Genomic DNA, 17,320 nt, shown 5'->3' on the forward strand with positions numbered 1-17,320 from the left:
AGTATACTACCATATTTCTATGTATACCACTAATAGTACCGTACTTCGGGTAAAAATACTAAAAAAAGCAATATCTACAGTTTAAGTGTTCAATAGTTAAGTTATAGTCGTCCATCGATAAATCGTTTGTTACATATTTATTATACTTAGCAAATGCCAACAAAATGCGTACGTAATATAATACGTACAAGGTATAACAATACAAACATAATTATACAGTTATAATATTACATATTAGGGAAATATAGTAAATTATTCTAATTGATTTAGTTTCGTAAATTAAATTCATTAACTATAAAAAAAAGATTGGTGGCTGAAACCCCTTCACCCGAGTCCCAAACCCCTTTCATATACTGTCGTATACACGTAATTTAAAGTAAGGAAATAAAATTAAAGCATAAGATATTAGTCATTGATTTGTAAGTGAAAAGTTGTTTAGAATCCAGTCAATCCAGATGAATGAAACTGAAAACCACTATTCTTATCACTTCTCACAACTATGCGATTGCACTTGAAAAAGGAATTAAGTCAACATTTTGTGTAAAATGAGTTATTTACATCAAAAATGCAGAAAAAAAATACGTACATTGTCTCAAAAGATATTAGTCATTTTGCATAGGTATAATTGAATGTGTTATTTCAATGTGCGTTTAGTGAACTCAATTTTTATGTACCTACCTACCTACTACAAGAATTATGTCACCAATACATCTTTTTACATATATCTTTTGATACCGAACGTATATTTAACTTTGTTTTTGCTTTCCTGAAAAATTTAATTTTAATGACTTAACTAATTTTTCACGCGTAACCGCGAATTGTATGTAAGTACGTCAAACTATTGATTTTATTATGTATAATATGCTGTATAATGTAATAATGTAAACATTTAGCTACTTAATAGTTCAGTTATTTTATTTTATGGTTTAATTCTCAGGAACTACACAAGGTAAGAAATAGTATTCAGTGGTGTTGGTAATTACTAATTGGTATCATTTAATAGTAAATTGTTGATCTACTACGATTTACAGACTTACAGTTAATATACTCGTATTATCAAAAGGGCGAAATATTAATGAAAGAACTGGGGATACTGAAGCCACTTATTTCTCAGTTAATCTCTTATCACTTCCCTTTATTAAATAATCACATATTTAAAAATGGCTTTTTACCTACTGCAGTATTAAATTGTGTATAAAATAAGTTCTATAGTGAACTACTATGGCATAAATTGATACATTTTTAAGTAGGTACACCTAAGCCTCCAAATTGTCTCTTCGAACATTATACTTATTAGTTAGGTACCTATTTGATTTTTAATTGTAAAATTTGTGATATTCTAGGGTGGAAATAGAACCGTGCTAAGAGGAGAGGGAGGGCTATGTACTTGCTCTTTTTCCCTCCCTCTCCTCTTAACATGGTTCTATCTTTACCCGCCCCATATAGGTAATAATTAATAAATGAATAGGTAATACCATAAGCGATGGCTTTCGTGATTGGACTGATTTGAGAACTTAAAATGTTTAATATACAATTATACATTAAATTTTCTGTACAATCATTAAGATACAAAAACATAAATTAAAATTATAGATGAACACACTGTATCTGAATGTAATTTTTATGAAAAAACTGGCGTGTATTATGACGTACAGTCAATTTCGACCCTCCACGCTGCGCATAATGGCCATAATGTGCACTGTATAAGCACTATAATCACACAGTCTTTAGTGAGTTTTATTGTCATAAATTACACGATTAGCAGTTTCTCAATCTTATGTTCCCATGGCGGCATGTTCCCCTTCTAGCTATTTAGAAATCACATATTATATTTTAATAATGTCAAAATAGTGAAAATACCTTCTCTTGGTTTATTGAAACTTAAGCCAATTTTGAATTTTTTTGTATGATTGAAAAGGAACGTTTGCCTATTATTGAGTTATGAGTATACAGTTGTCAGTTAGTATACCTAGGTAGCTACATGGTTTATACCTGGTTGGCTAGTAATAAATTATTTTATTCTCAATATATTAATATAAAAAAATGTTTAGAGTGCAGATTTTAAAACGAGGGATGCTAAGCACAGCCAATTCTTCCCCCGAAAATGAAAAATATATGCGCTATAAGTCTATAATTCATGAAGTTCATACTTCATGTACACAAATACTCAATTAATTATGCAGACAGACGTAAAATATCAACAATAAATTTTAATAATGTCAATGTGTCTGTGACTCATGATTGAATCTGAATGATGTCATATTGGGCAATCTTCTCCCCGCAATATGCCTCAGGATATTATTTATGATCTTAAGGTTAGTTATATCTACTCTATATGTATGTTTACCTAGTTCGAGGCAATGCATTAGATCACACGATAAGCTAAATTTCTAAACCAAATAAAATTAATTTAATTAGGTACACATTTGATTAAAAATAAGAATAATAAATGTTTATGCAATTATAGTATGTACCTGTAATTACATAACTTAGTATAGATATTAAGCACTTAAAAATATTTGATTGTATGTATGTTATGTATATAGTATTAGACAATGCAATTTTCTTATCTATTATTTAATATTCGATCTGCCTATAATAAATAAGACGAACTTGTTATGCAATACTGTTTTGTTTCATTATTTATTTTCTTCAGTACAAATCATTGTTTTTTGTATTCGCGACACTCCCTATTTGAACATATATTTTAACACGGTAAATTCAATCGAAATATATATAGGTATTATATAGGTAGGTATATCAACTTAATAATAATAATTATTATACCTATATTATTAGTCATATTCATTTTTAGTGAAATAATCAATCGAAATTTGAATCATAGCTTGCGTTTAGAAATTTAAAAACATCGCTATATATATTAATAATAATACATAACTGGTATGTCGTTCATGTGGATCGATTCCACGCGTTAGAAACCAGCTGGGCCTGATTTAGAGAAAGTTTGGCACTTAATATTATGTTTTATAATCGTACCCCTTGTATATTTTTGACAACTATGTGAGGGTAAGTAGGTTAGGTTAGGTAAACCAATTCATGAATTCAAACATAGATGGGTACCTATATTTATTTTTACTTAGAATATTTTGTTTCAATTTCAAGTACAGAGGAACAATTTGATTTTTAAATTTGGAGGGGAGGGAGCTATTATAATTTGTATGTATGCAGGCCCGGATTGAGCCGGCGGGCTACCGGTAAAAACATGGCGTGCTGCTAAAAATTCGAAAGATTTGGGCCGATTCGATAATAATTTGTTCTCAAAATTCAAAGAAGACTCATTCCAGATTTATAATCAGATTTTCCTTTTTTAAAAGATACTATTATGAGGTTGGAAAAATATTTTGTACAATATGTAAATCGGTATTTTCTATAAAACATGATAGACGTTCAGACATAAACAACATATTACAAAAGAGAAAAAACATTTATTGGCGTTATCAGTTGCATCAAAACATTCAAAACACAAGTGTCCCGTATTTGTATTTTATTTTTATGGTCAACCTAGTAAATTAATAGTTCTGTGATATATAATGATAATTGTTTGAAATTATAGTACATATTTAAAACATATAGTTTAATTATAAAAATTAAATAATAATTGGTATTATTAAAACTTTTCTTAGCTTATTAGTTATTATTTTATTATTTTTTAAATTTACCTAAATACTTGACCCTTTTATAGCTTCATGGCTTATAAATTGTATTTAATTTCTTCCTTGATTTTATTTTTAAAACAGTTGTTTATGATTTATCGTTGTCTGGGGAGGCCTCTTAAATTATTTCCACCCCAGGTCTATAAAGGCATAGCGACGCAATTGTCGTACAATAACAATACAATAATAATAATAAAAATAAACTACCTATTACAATTTTACTCATGTTGTTCGTAATTATAATACCTAGTGTTTAAATGTTTGATTTAAAATTAGAAAATAAAGTAGGTAGTATAGTAGTGATTGTATTTACAATAAGGGTCGGTAAATTAAATCGTGTTATATACTAATAGGTAATAAAATTCGTATAAGTTTAGAAAAAAATTGTTTAGGAACTTGGGCTGGTCTAGGTGGACAGCTCAGTATGTAATTTCTTCCCAATTCGTGACGATACTGGTGATGTGCCATCCAGCGGAACCGCTGGTACTATTCCAAGCGAACAAGGCCAGCATGATAGAGGATTTCAATCGGAGTTTCTAGTATAGCTATACAGCCAATCCTACATACCTCAATACCTGCTGCTAAAGTACATACAATTTTATAGAGCTATTTATAATAAACTTATGTACAGGGTAATTCACCAAGCATGTTCAACCTCTTCCAACAATTTATCATTCAATTATACATTTATTAAATTTCTGATTCATGAAATATTTAAGTAGATATTCCACACCATATTTTTAAATAATTAATTATTTTTATAATTTTAACAGTACCTAATAAGGCAGTGAAAACATTTTTTTTTCAAACGAACACTAAACCTACTCTCATTAAGTGGTATAAAAAACATAAATATCTTTAAATATGGTTGCCTAATATGGTTTACCTATACCTAGTTGAAAACATTTTTTTTATTCAAATTTTGTATTAAGTGCTAACAATGAGCTTTATCCTTAGTAAATCTACACTGTAGCATTATGGGTATATAAATATTGCCGATCATCATCATTTATGCATCATTTGTTTACCTGTGCCAGAATATCGTGCATCATTTGTGATGTATCCACTGTACCAAAATGATATTGAATAATAGAACAATATATCATATACGTAATTTTGAAAAATACAAAGCTGCACATCACATACTACCTATAACAAATTTTAATACTAAATACTGTATGAGCTTAAAAATAGAAACTAGACCTATTGTAAATTAAACTGGTAAGTAGGGCAGGCTGGACAGAAGGACAGCAGGATAAGCTGGAGAGCAGGAATGGGTTAATTCAAAATTTGAATAAAAAAATGATTTCAACTATAGGTACTCTCTCCGGCAACTATTTTTAAAGATATTTATGATTTATATGCGTTAGGTGAAAAAAAAATGTTTTCACTGACTTATTACTGTTATAATTATAAAAATAATTAATTATTTAAAAATATGGTGTGGAATATCTACTTAAATATTTCATAAATCAGAACTTAAATAAATGCATTGTTGAAGGATAAATTGTTGGAAGAGGTTGAGCATGCTTGGTGAGTTATCCTGTACATAAGTTTGTTATAAATACCTAGCTCTATAAAATTGTATGTACTTTAGCAGTAGGTATTGAGGTATGTAGGATTGGCTATATAGCTATATAGCTATATTAAAAATTAAAATACCAATGCATTATGCCAGTATCGTACGCTGTTTATTTTCAGTAGGTGGGAGAATATTACAGGGAATGTCAGTTTATTGAAATAATTATTTGATCAATTCTTACTATGTTAGTATAGTACATTAGTAGTAGTTACATTAATAAGGGAATTTTAAATTTCCCACTGGTACTTATTAGAATTTATATAAATTGATATTATAAAATTAGTTAATAATACATTTATATAAAAACAATATTCATTTATTCATATTTTATGATAAATATTCATTAGATAATATAAAAATCAGTAATTTTTACACAGGTAATATAATTTTATAAAAAAAATGTAAGATTTGTTTTCTACATTGACCTAATATTAAACAAAAGTCTCTCTGATATTGCAGAATATATTTTAATTTTTAATAATTCAATGTCATAATATTACATTCATGATTCGTACATAATTTTACTGAAACTTTTCAGAAGTTCTATTCACAACTTTGTACCTAAGTCCTAATAGTACAGACAGTATAATAGTACCTTCTTGTATTTTCGTTTAACTCTATGTAAGTACTTGAAGAGTAATTTTAGATGTTATACATGAGGTAAAATGTTAATAAACCATCGTTATAAATTATAAAATCATTAATTTATAATGGGTAGAAATGTATGTATCACTGAATTATTTTTAAGAATTAATTTAGATTATAGTTTTTATTAATATTGTCTGTTACGATTTCATTAGGTTTTATATTTTGACTTTTATTTGGGTGTCGTTGGGTTTCATTAATTATTTTGATTATTTATCTACCATAGGTATGCACAGACTTTAGTTACAAGGGTATGCAAAAGAAACGATTTGATCCTACCTCTCTATTGTGAAAAAGTTGCATATAAACCATTAATTATTGTTATTAGAATATAAAATTATTAATAATTTTTAATAAAAAAAAAAAATGTGCAGCATTTGAAAATCGTTTATAACTTACTTTTTGGACATGCCTTGTATTAATGTCTATTTCTGAGGTAATTTTTGAAACAAAATATCTATTAATAAATAACAAGTTATCAAGGAAAAGGGGATATAAAAAATTATTCAATTTATTTTTAAGATTAAATATATTATGATTTATTATTATAAACACTCAAATATTAAAAACAATAGTTAGCTTTATATTTCGAGTCAAACAATTATACATTTTATTTTATTCCGAATAAATGCAAAAATAAAAAATATATAAAATTATAGAAGAAAGTATATTAAAAATTAAAATTTTGTTATAATAATTTCGTAATAGGTAATTACGACAATAATAAATATTAAGATTAAATAATAAAAACAAAAATGAAAATAAATAATTATTATAAATATCAGTAGGTTGTAATATATATATTATATATCGTACATATTATTATCATAGTTTTTTAAAATTCGATTTCAAAATGTAAAATAACCTTTTCTTAAAACATGTCTCCGATAGTTTGTTCAATTTTAGTAAATTTATCATAGTTACAGTCTTGTAGGTATTATAAATTAGATGACAAATTTACAATTAATTAAGTTGATTACAAACTCATTATAATAAACCTATTATATTTAGTTAACAAAGTTAAATAATTAAAATGTTCACATCACATTTTTCAGAAAAATTATCTACTAAGTATAATTTACAGTAAAAAAAAGATTGTTATTAAAAAAAAAAAAAACAGTAGGTTGTATTATATTATATTTTTCTAGGATACTTATTAATTACTACAAAAGTCTCGACGATTTGTATTAAAAATACGATGAAAATATGTTTCAAAATACATATTAAAAATTACATAAATCAGATCTTGAATATCTACAATATTGAATAAAAAAGAGGGTGCGCGTGCTTGGCGAATCACTCTGTATATGACTATTAAGTACACACATATAATATATTATAAACTTTCAGTTTTTTTTTAATAATTAATATCGTATGTAATTCTATTTAAGCACAAGTGTTGAAACAAGTTTATAATAGTACTTATATTTTAATATGGTACGGTACTATACGGTATACTTACCATATTAATTATAACATAATGTAGTAGGTAACTAGGTACTATATAGACATATAGTGCCTGTCTAAACCGAATTTCGGTGTACGCAGAATTATATTATATTCAGGCATATGAACCTGTTCACCAATGATATTGCAGGTATTATAAAATAACAATAATCTTTATAAATGATGTGTATTCATTTAGGTATATAGGAGGATACGCACTGGATGTAGAAAATTAAGCTTATAATAATACATAATATAATATAATATAGGTACATACTTAGTTTTTATTTTATTTGTAGTATACCACGTACTTATAAGTAGTTATTCCTACGTGCATAGAAATGTATGGTCTTATTTGTTGGTCTTAATGTTTATTAAAATTGTATACATCGACCGAATGCGTATTATTAGGTATATTATGTATAGATATTATATAGCCGTGTCGGGTACGACAAAACGGATATTTTATCGCTCATTACACCATCACTACACATTTGTGTGACGTATACGGAATTTGTAAAACTACTCGATCGATAAGACATATAATATGCGCGCCCGCGCGCACACCAGCAAAAACCGGTCGGTTAAGTGAAAGTATAACGCCCGATAAACTTCGTCGAACAAAAATACCATTTGTGGTATTACTGAAATAATATCGTAATTAATAAACGAAAAAAGAAAAAATTAAAACAAAACATAGTATTCCTAACACTGTAATACACTGCAGTCTGCAATGTAATATAAACATTTATAGGTTCGTAAATAATATGCATGGGTTGAATACTCTGTATCGTTCAGGGCTAAACTAAAGGGCGAGGATAAAAAGAAAAATTCATCCAGAAAATTAAAATTAATATATAAAATTATTTAAAAAAATTATTTTTTCACTATTGTATATTATTTTTTAATATTGTATTGCCTCTAAGTTCCATCTATTATTTTAAACAAATATTTTTTAACAAAAATCTAGAAAGATGCCGATTTTAATAAATAAAAAAAGTATTGACTAATTTAAACGAAGATATATTAATTTTTTTAAATCTTTTTACAAATATTTAAATTTTTTATTTTTTTTATCTTTAGATAACAATAATATTATACGTTTAGTTTTAGTCACTATTATAGATGGGATTGTAAAAATGATTAGTGTGCAAAGTTAGTCGTTACAGTTATAGTTTATAACTTCTAGAACCTAATATTATCAACATTTAAATAAATACGTAGATATATAATCATATTATATTTTTAAAAGAGATTCCGAGACTCGCAGTTTTTTAATATGTGTGAATTATGCTTCATAGCGGGTGGCAGGTATTGACATTTATGCAAATTCACGATTGTTTTTCTTGAAAATTTCTAGGTACGATAGATTAGGTTAGGGAGGTTCGTTGGCGAATAATTCATAAGTAAACTAAAACTGTTCTAATCGCTGCAGATGACGCGTTTGCAGCAGTTGCTAAAGTGCGTATTGTATAGGTACCTATGCAAAGTATACGGTAAACGGCTATGGTTTTCTCGGATGGTATGCATAATACGATATCAAATGACGATACTATTGCGATAATTCATACCGTCAATGATTAATAACAAACAATACGGGTAAGGTCGAATTACACTCATTTTAGTTCAATTGCAGTTGGGTTAAAAAAATAATGGTCGAATTGCACTCGGGTTAAAAGTAAGTAATGTTTGAGCTGTACTCGGGTTCAAAAATTAGTGTAGTTCTATATAATATTATGTCATAACACTCATAACATACTTTCTTATGATTCCTACAAAAAATAATTTCATTAAATAATATATATATATATACATTATATTATTATATAAAATTAAAAAGTATAAAAAATAATAATTAGTATGCCAATGATTGTATTTTGAGCGGAAGGAAAACTAGTATTTTACAAAGTTTAAATCACTTAACATTATTTTTTGAACATTTAATTTTAGCCCGATTGCAGTTCGACCATTATTTTTTTTAAACCCAAGTACCAATTCGATTGTTTAATGTAGGTAAAATGTATAATTCGACTATCTATATACAATACGTAGATATAATATTATGTAAATTGTAGGCAATACGGTGAGAGAAGATGCCGTCATCCACTCGTCAGATGATTAGTGCTTACTTATCATACGAAATGTAAGAATCATAACTGGAAACTGAAAGAAAATTCAAATCAAATCAACAATGATAGCCACTACTTACTAATATAACTCGTACGTTATACACGGGTACTCGTACATCGTACAGTAAGTTAGATGTTTAAAAAAATTGTTCACCCTTACCGCGATTGAAGTCGGTTAGTCGGTTATGGTAGGGACGCAGAGTATACTATATAATATTATAGAAACTTTTCAAAAATTATTTTATCGCTATATCGCTATACCTATGCTATATCTTCACCCTTATAATTTTACTCAACAGCCGTCGCGCACCGCGCGCTTACCTCAATATTTACCTAATATATTCGTATTCATCGACTTCTGTTTTCCCATCATCGATACCGTATAGCTATACATATATAATTATATCATTCGATGAGGTGGCAGTGCTGCAGAAGAAGCGTTTCACCAGTCTTCTCAGGCGGTATAATTTAACCTATAGGTTATACGACGTACTTGATACGTAGGTAGGAGGTTCGTATATACATAATACCTACGGGCCACGGTGATATAACATCGCGAGATGAAGACGACGCGTTGCGACCGTTGCGTTTATCCGTGTTTTATTTCATACTTTATTTGTTAAATATATATAATAGGTATCTATTTATTATTATTTATAGCGTATACACACGTCGCACATCTAACCTATATAAACCGTACAAAATCCGTTGAAAACAAAGAGAAAATGATTTCGAAAAAAATTCAAAATTACGAACCCCCCGTGTCACCACTTTTCCATTCGCGCGGTTATGTCAGACCAAGACGCGTGTATACTTTACATTATACAGGTATAATATAGGTTACCCAGACAGCGTGCGCGTACAGGTACCCGTGCGTGGGTGCGATGATCGTCTGTCCGCTTAGGGTAGACAATCGCAAACAAAATCGTAGGTACTCGCGCGCACAATCGCAACGTATATGACATTATTATAGGTATGCCAAGTTATAGTACAATGGCTATGGTGTTCTACACATATATACAGCGCGTGCACAATAATGCGCGCCGTTAACATATTATCGTAAAATGTAGGTTATTTGTTGGGCGGAGTGCCGGCGTCCGCCTTTACGCGCACGCGGTGGTTGCGCAACCGTGCCGTATTATTATTAGTGTTAACCCAGATCTAGATTTTTAATTCGTACGTTTTTGTATTGGTTTTTCGATTTATAATTTATATAAATTATCTTGTATAAATATTATGATTAATATTATTATTATTATTATTATTATTACTGTCTATAACCGTCCGGTTAGCACGCGTTGTTAGTTTGTTATACCTTTAAAATTATCAAAAATGCACACGTATTACGAACTATGCACACCTATATAGCGGTGTATTTAGTGATTCACGCTAAGGGAGGGCGCTAATGATCTGTAAATATAATATAATTGAGAAAAAATTATGCATACGGGTAGGTATTATAAAACATAATAGTTTAAATTAAAATCCTAAAACACTAAATGGCGATATTACATGCAACTTCACGAGCGTAAAAAACACTATGATAAAAAATAAAAGAACAGTTATATTTTTATAAATTTCAGTAAATGTTTACAGATAAATATTTTCATTTATAAAGAATTATTATATTTTTCAAAAACTCAATAGTATCTTCACTGTAAGTTGTGACTGTGAGGATGATAAACGTTATTCGTTAAAATTATCGTCATTGCTATCGTTATGCACCCATTACCACCTACATATTATTATATTGTATAATTAGAAAAAAGTGGATAAATAGGTATATTATATTGTCATCGCTGTGGCGTCACAACACACTTCCACGTATTAAACATACACATAACATACGACTATAAAAGCCAAGAGGTGTCCATGACTTCTTTCCGACGAAAGCGGAATTATATACCAATGACGTACATATATATTGCTATGTGGGAAGGTATATGATAATATATGTATTCATATCATAGCTGGTTGTAAGTTGTGACGACACGATCCGCGATGAGTCCCCACAACGGTTTTTCAATCGTATACACATAATGAATGAAAAACAAAATAAATAACGGCTAAAATTATATTGGTGAAACATCGGTTAAACCATAGCTATATGTTCTTATTCAATGTAGTTATGAGGTTATAGGTACGATAACTACTGTGATATACTTAATATATAGCCTATAGGCGTATTGGTGTAATATGTACAAACAGCGCGCCAGTGTATAATAAAATAATATATATACATATAGGAACTTTATTCTATATTATATCTTTCGTAAAATGTATAAGGAAATATTATTTTTTAATTATATATATTATGTATTAATTATCTTTTAGCGTACAATATGCATAATATGATGTGCATTGTTGTGTAGTATATTAGTTTAAATTAAATAAAAACAAGACCGATACAAATTTAACAAAAAGGCCTTTGTAAATGATTTTACAGTTAAAAAACACATATATATATATATTTCAAAACATGTACCTATGAAATTAATTTAAAAATATTCTTTACCAATTGTGTAATAGGTGATTTTACCTTAAAATTACATTGAAAGGAATTTTCATTGGTTTTCCGTAAACATGTTTTCACTAGTGATAATAATTGGTGTAGTGTCCTCTTAGAATTTTAATTAATTAAATCAAATCTATTGACGACATAGTGGCCATAGATGCCAGGAGTCTATTCGATCAATATTTGAGATTACTATTATAATATTATATGGCATTGTTAATGAAAAGGTTTCCTGTATAGGTACCTGTATATTATTTTTTTTTACCATTTACACTATTATGTTTATGCTTTATTCTACTAATTATGTGTAGTATATTATATACAGTAATACAGTATATATTGTTTAGATACATAATCATAAAGATAAATTAGTATAATAAAGTTGTATAATTTTCAAAATAATATTTAATACATTGTAGAGAAAATACACACATACATATATATAGTATAGTAAAAACTGAAAGTTCTCATTAAAATAAAAGAAAAATTTGTATTGCATACAGCCATATAGGAGGCTCTTTAAAAGGTATACAAATCTAAGCATTTGAAAATAATAAGGTACCAGTGACCAGAACTCAAAAAATCAAAATTTATATAAATGAAAACTTAATAAAGGATAAGAATAGGTTAACAATTTTGACATGTTTTGGTCTCTAATTTATATATTTACACGTTTATGTTCATTATTGTGCGTTTGTATGTTTGATAGTTGTTCGCCGGGCCACATAAACTTGGACATGCGAGGGAGACCAGAAGATCGCACCCAACGCATCATCATCTATATTTGCGTAATATGTATATTTACTGTAGCAAGGACGAATAGTTGGTATTACCTCCTATACGCTTATACGGGTAGACGAGTAAGATATTATATATACTATGCTTTCATTAGGATCACCCGAAGCGGCGTTCAAGTTCAAAAACCATATTATTTACGTATATAATTCAATCGTGGTATTGAATATCCGCGTATAATATTATGTTATTAATCGTATAATATACGATAGTAAAAGTTTCGAACCTACCATACCGTAATTGTTTTTTTTTTACTAATACGTAATATTATAATATTATAGGTACCCGCCTACCTATAATATTATCAGTGATTCGTTGTTTCGCGCGTGTTGCAGATATACACGTAATTAGTAATTACATAATTGTATATACCTTTATATATATACACATATAAATAAACCAAAAAAATGGCCTCGTACTAAGTTGTATATAATAATTAATAATATAATAATAATATTATCTCTCTTGATTCTTCCAACTTTGTATACACTTATAATTTGAACGATTTATATTATAATTTATGGTTGCACTAAAATGACATATTATAGGTATCTAGGGTTGGGCCCAACTATAGGTGATCCCTCGTGGCTATTAAAGCGGCGGTAATTGTAGAGAATAAAATTCCAAACTTTGATCGGCACTCATGCCTATAGTCTCGTAAAAAGACGTTAGGTTAATAAAAATATAGAATAATCTGACAACTGTATGATATGTTTGAAAATAATAATTTATGGTCATTCATTTTATTAAATATAAAATCACAAATGAGACGGATACAATAATATCGTAGAAATTATTTGTATATTATATACAATACCTAACCTATATTTCTATAGTTATCATTTATCCTGATTAGTGATTGATATTATTAATTTAATAATAACTATAAAAAAAACATTTCATGGGCAAAATTTAGTACTTTAAATTTAAAATATATTTATCAAGACATCGAGTAGGTAATCTGTTCGTTTTTTAATGATTAATATGAAAATAAAAAATGAAAGTGCTTATATACAAGTATTCCGAAAAGCGCCTCAGGTTAACTATTCTGGATACGGTTGGTAATCAGACAAATGCACGTGTAAGTGAGGTTTTTTCAATTTATGAGAGTAAAATTTAATACAACATATACCTCTACACTAGTATAGAGGTTTGACATAATTTTGATTAGCTGTTTAGTGTTAGTTAGTTTGCACATTAAATATTAATTCAATAATGGCGTTTTTGTGTTTAAAATAAAATATAATTTGTGTTTTTATTTGATATATTTGTTTCAAAAATAAATAATTAGATAATTAATATATAGGTAAATCATGTCTTTGTATTATAATAATTTAAGGTACAGAGCTTTTTAAGTACTTTGCTATTTTTAAAAATGGTTTATTATTACCTATATAATATAACCTATAAATTAATAATTTTTTTCGAGTGCGCATAATTTACAATTACTTTCAAATATATGAGTACACTTCTTGAATAATTACAATTTTCTAAAAATATTAATATTTTTAAAAATGTTACTTTTAGCTAGGCATTAACTTTTTTAAAGTCTAGTTTTATTTACAATTTACATAATTTAACAATAACATGGTTGGTTTTTAATTTTACCTACTTCAAAATGGTATATTTTGAAGATAAGCATATAATATTATAAAAAAGTATTCACCTTTTACTTTATATATTTATTATTTACTCCTACCTATATTTAATACTTATCAATGGATAAAACTGTACTTAAATTGAGTAAAACGTATTTATACATATACACTTTCACTACCAGAATTAAAATAACCTTTAAGGTCGTTAGAAATGTGATATTATTTCCTCAGGGATTCAATTAAATGGTGTATATGTACATGAAAGGAATATTGAATTCACTTAATGAGCCGTATATTTATTAACATTAATATTTTAAATAATAAAAAAAAATATGGTTTAAACCAAACGTTTAAATACGAAATAAAAATCTTACGATTTATAAAGGAATATAATATGAAGGTGTTATATAATAGTTCAAAATAGTGATGATTTCTAAGAACAAGTTTATAATATTCATACATAATATGTAAAATGTATTTCATCGTTAACGTTTATTATTACTTTTTAGTTATTAGTTATGGAATTACAACTTTTATAAATGAATATATTTAGTCGAATATAGTTGATAAAGTTGCCAATATAATATATAAATGCTTACAAGTCAAAGAAACTGTATGCATGTTTAACTGGTGTCTGGTAATATGATTACTGATTAGTAAACCTAAAAATGAGAATAATGTACATTCTAATTCGTAATTGTCTATAAATTATAATACACTATTACTGATAAATTATTATAATTTTAATTATTAGTAGGTATTTTATTATGATATAATATTACACCGTTATATTATTATGTAATAACTAATAAGGTAACAATGTATGTTATGAAATATAGTATGTTCATTGCTTATTATTCAAGTTTTAATTTATATTATTTATATTAGAAATATAATTTATTAAAAATAAAATTAATACAACTCACGGTTTATGATATGAAAAGAGCTATTAATAAATTAATTTTGAAACATATTTTATAAACTTAAAAACAGTAGGAATGTTCTAATGTAGCTGCAGGAATATTATATGTATTTGTTGTCATTAGAAATGTGTTTTTTTATCATTAGATGATCATACTTAACATTTTTATATGTATTATAATGCATTTATTTAAGGCAATGATTCCCAACGTAGGCGGTATCGTATCGCCACATTGTGGTATTTTTTAATGTTTAGGGGACGTTTTCCGTAAGGGAACACTAAGGTACTGTGACTATTATTTTTTCATTATTTTTTTTTTTGTTTTTACATACATTAAATTGCTGATTATAAAAATTAAGCTATAATTTTTTTTTAAGTATTAAAGAGAGGGGGAGGCATTAGATTTTTGAAAATCTAAAAGGGATGTTGAGTGAAAAAATGTTGGGAAACACTGATTTAAGATTTTTACTTTACGATATATAGTATATACCTCGCTATTATAGTAAATAATATGGGTTAGCACACCTACTTATCTATGATAACCGACAAAAACGATTTTAATCTCGTAAAAATATCGTCATATTTTGGTAAAATAGATGAATAATACGAGTATAAGTTATGGGTACCTACGCGCGTATATTGTAATAACAGACAGGCGTAAAAAAGTAGGCTTTGACACTATTTGTTATACTAACACAACTGCTATAAGTATATATATATATACGTAGTTTACAAAATACCGTATTACCGTATTTATAGTTTCGTGAAATTTGTATTACTATTATACATACTTACACATATATAATATTTATACATAAAAAGTACTTGCCTTTAAAGATTTCTAAAGATTACGAAATATTTTGATTTAAGTATAATGTGCATACAAATATAAATTTATGACAAATTTGGTTATAAAGTATGATATACATGTATAATATATATAATATTTATGTAGGTGGTTTCATAGGTGTGTTACAAATTTAATGTTTCTCTAAGATTTATAATACATATAATAATTTATTTTTTAGGTATCTCCAATCTCTATTATTGTAGGTATTTAGTATTTTATTTTTATTAGGAAATCGTAATTTTAGATTCTTCGGATGACTAAAAATAATACTCATGTAAAATTGTTGACCTAGACCTCTATAACTAGCACTTGTAAGTTTTAACCTACATCTACTCTCTTCAATGATTATTTAATTGAGACACCGTTTGTAAATAATAGTGCAAGGTAAGATGAGTAGTGGTCACTTTATGACTAACCATATTTTTAACCTTTACCAATATTTAAATGTTCCTATGACAAATGATTGCGATTTACTTTTGGGTGTAACCTCAGTTCAAAGAAATTACTGAGCAATACCGTTTGGATTATTTAATGAATACGATTAATAACTTAAGCGAAAAATATATTTATACTTGTACGCTCATGTTTTTAAGCTGAATTAGGCTAAATCTAACCAAACGAGTTTTAAAAAATACGTTAGTAAGCAGTATCACTGTTTAGTAATGCCTTAAGCATATTGTACGTAGTATTATATACTTGCATAATGCTCGTTTTCAATAATAATTAATAGCACAAACACAAAATATAGATATAATTTAAATGTTATAAATTATTCCGTATACATTTAACTTATTGGTTATTGCTTACTAGTTACTACTATAAGTACTTCACAATATTAATGGATAAAGATTATAAATATCTGAATAATACCTTGTCAATGTAATTAATATTAAGTAAAAATATACATTTTAATTGTAAAATATAAAACAAATGAAAATAGACTAGTAATAATACTGTACCTGTGCCTATTTAGATAAAAATATTTAAAAAAATTAGAATGTATCTGAGTTTGTAAATTGTAAAATAATGTTTATACTTTATAGACAATTAAAATAGAATAATAAATAATTTTGTTTAGAATTTAATTCATACCTAGCTATATCTATATCTATATTATATATATATTCTACGAAAATTCGAATAGAGCAAACATTTAACGAGTCG

The sequence above is a fragment of the Rhopalosiphum padi genome, chromosome 1 (genome assembly GCF_020882245.1).
Source record: "Rhopalosiphum padi isolate XX-2018 chromosome 1, ASM2088224v1, whole genome shotgun sequence".
Classification (NCBI taxonomy): domain Eukaryota; kingdom Metazoa; phylum Arthropoda; class Insecta; order Hemiptera; family Aphididae; genus Rhopalosiphum; species Rhopalosiphum padi.